The sequence below is a fragment of the Syngnathus acus genome, chromosome 17 (genome assembly GCF_901709675.1).
Source record: "Syngnathus acus chromosome 17, fSynAcu1.2, whole genome shotgun sequence".
In the NCBI taxonomy this organism is placed as follows: Eukaryota; Metazoa; Chordata; class Actinopteri; order Syngnathiformes; family Syngnathidae; genus Syngnathus; species Syngnathus acus.
Window position 1 is genome coordinate 3934706 of NC_051102.1, and position 3026 is coordinate 3937731.

Here is a 3026-nt window from a genome sequence, read left to right on the forward strand (position 1 = left end):
CCAAAGGCCAACAAGTGATATATTGTAGCCCAACTCTTTGCGTATTTTGTGTCACTTGTTGCTCATGATGGAGTTCCATTCCCACAGGGGCCACACATGCACATTTGAAATCAAACAGATTTCTGCGTGCCTGTCAAACAATCACTACAGCCAGTTTATCTGCATTGCTAAAGAGTGCTTTAAAATTATCCGTGAAAAATAGAAGCGAGGGTTGATTAAAAATAGGGTCAGGGTTTCAAACTAGGGTTTCAAACTCGGGTTAAGGTTTTAAACTAGGGTTTCAAACTTGGGATAGGGTTTCAAACTAGGGTTAGGGTTTCAAGCAAAGGTTTCAAACTAGGGTCAGGGTTTCAAACTTGGGTTTGGGTTTCAAGCTAGGGTTTAAAACTAGGGTCAGCATTTTAAACTCGGGTTTCAAACGGGATAGGGTTTCAAACAAGGGTTAGGGTTTCAAGCTAGGGTTTCAAACTAGGGTCAGGGTTTCAAACTTGGGTTAGGGTTTCAAGCTAGGGTTTAAAACTAGGGTCAGCGTTTCAAACTTGGGTTAGGGTTTCAAACTAGGGTTTCAAACTAGGGTTAAGGTTTCAAACTAGGGTTTCAAACTAGGGTTAGGGTTTTAAACTAGGGTTAGGGTTTCAAACTAGGGTTAGGGTTTCAAACTAGGGTGTAAAACTAGGGTCAGGGTTTCAAACTAGGGTTAGAGATTGAATCTAGGGTTAGGATTTCAAACTAGGGTGTATAACTAGGGTCAGGGTTTCAAACTAGGGTTAGGGTGTAAAACTAGGGTGTATAACTAGGGTCAGGGTTTCAAACTAGGGTTAGGGTGTAAAACTAGGGTCAGGGTTTCAAACTAGGGTTTAACAGTCAGAAAAAGAGGTCATTCTAATCTGCATGGTATTAACTGAACTGGAATAGTGAGACTGAACAGTAAAACTCTGGACTGGCTCCCAACCTTTGTTTGCCTCGAGCCCTTTTGCTTTATATGATGAGTATGATGACCATGAAAGCAGAATGTAACTCGAGTAAATGAAAATCATTTCATTTTGTTTCCTTAAATTGAAGTTAATTTGTGGACATTTTCAAGGGATTTACACCTATTAGCACGTTGAAACCCCTCCCAGCCCCAAACAGTTCCCTTCCTTCCAAATACTTGTTAATCTTTATATATTTAACTTAAAAAATGCAAACTGAAGAATACATAGCGAGCTGTGGGCTAAGCATGCTCTGCTTCCCGGCAACAGACGAGTATGACGTCACGTTGGGTGATAAATACGTTCAACTTTCAAAGTTACGAGCCCCCTCCAGCACCCAAACAGGGCCCCGCTTTATGAATACTTGTCAGAATTAATAAATTCAACTTAAGTAACTTAAATAGTGAGCTGCAGGCTGTACGAGAAGCATGTTACCCCTCCCGGCAACGTTCAGTTGCTGTAACTTGGCGGCCATGATGGATGTTTACCTTGCAGCGACTTCATCTTCTATATCATTTTTTTTCCTTCGTCAGTGCCATTGGCATCATCTTCTTTTCTCTTCCATTACATTGACACTGCCGGTGGAAGTAGTCACGGCAACTTACTTTCGCTGAGCGCTGTTTAAATGGACAGACCGGCAAAATTTGTTTGTAAGTACGAATTGAGAAATTTGCATTGGGATACTGAGTAACATTCTAGTTTCTGTTTTTGCTCAGATATGGCAGCTAAGTGTTCTGAAAGATGGAAGACAGACAGGAGTGCAAATAATTACCTTCCCCAGGTATCTGGGCTGATTGTTGGGGCTGAAGCATGAATGAAGAGGTGCTCTCTGTTTGACTGTGTGTGTTCGTCCCAACACGGCATGTCCTTTTAACCTTGCCACACTGCAGACACACACTTGGAGACGGTTTTATGTCCGCAGACAAGAGGTGGGCTTTCACCTGAACAGGCCAAGCCAATTACACGCTTTGACCCCCCTCCTTACCCACCCCAAAAGACACAAGAGACAAAAGGGAACCGAGATGGTTAAGTGACTGGAACAAGTCTTTCAGACCTTTCATTAGATGGGCCAGCAGAGTGGGAATTTTACAAATTTAGGATTGATTTGGAGAAAAAAATGTTTTACTCTACTTTGAGGAAATCCCAGTGTGATCTCCCTTTTTTATCTTGCTTACATAGCGTCCATCTTCTCCTGCTTGATGCTCTGACGGTATGTGTCGCCAGCGTGCTTCGTGCACCCATATCGATATTATATGAGTGTCGTCGATATCCAATTGCTACACTATATTAATGTCAATAAATCAACATACCCACCTCTGCTGTAGGTCAAATCATTAGCTAGGTTCATACAGCAGACAAATGCGAACCAGTTCTCATTCTTTGCCCAAATGTGTTCTGCACATGTTTTTAGTACCGTATTTTCCGCACAATAAGGCGCACCGGATTATAAGGCACACCTTCAATGAATGGCCCATTTTAAAACTTTGTCCATATATAAGGCGCACTGGATTATAAGGCGCACCTTCAATGAATGGCCCATTTTAAAACTTTGTCCATATATAAGATATATACATTTGGCCCGCGGGCCGGACTTTGGACATGCCTGCTGTAGTGGCTCAATATTGATCCATATATAAGGCGCACTGTCGGCTTTTGAGAAAATTGGAGGTTTTTAGGTGCGCCTTATAGTGCGGAAAATACGGTACTTAAATTTAGCTTTTGAGAACAGATACAAATTTTCCTCAAATTGCTCAAGGGATTCAACACCATTCAATTTTCGTGTAGATCGAACGTTTTTCCCTAACTGCAAATCTTAACTTTTGTGACGAAAAATATAATTCAAGTTTTTCAAAAATACAAAAAAAGGTTTCTAGTTGCTGTGCATTACTATTTCTCGGCTAGCCTGTATAATTCTTACGAGGACATGCTTTGCATAGCCATGTTATCTCCCGTGTCATTAAGACAAATACATGTACAACTTCCCGAACTAGCAGCAGAAGACCAACTTTGTGGGCTCATCAACGGTCAACTGAGCACATTTATCAAGCACTTTGC

At 41.5% G+C, this 3026-nt stretch overlaps 1 long non-coding RNA gene across 1 annotated transcript; it reads right to left on the reverse strand.

The window, feature by feature from the left end:
- Positions 1-1458: 1458 nt before the first annotated feature.
- Positions 1459-2427, reverse strand: LOC119137090. Its single transcript, XR_005100859.1, has 2 exons — positions 1744-2427; positions 1459-1588 (listed from the first exon to the last, which is right to left on the reverse strand). It is a non-coding gene; the product is annotated as an uncharacterized LOC119137090 (long non-coding RNA).
- Positions 2428-3026: the final 599 nt, after the last annotated feature.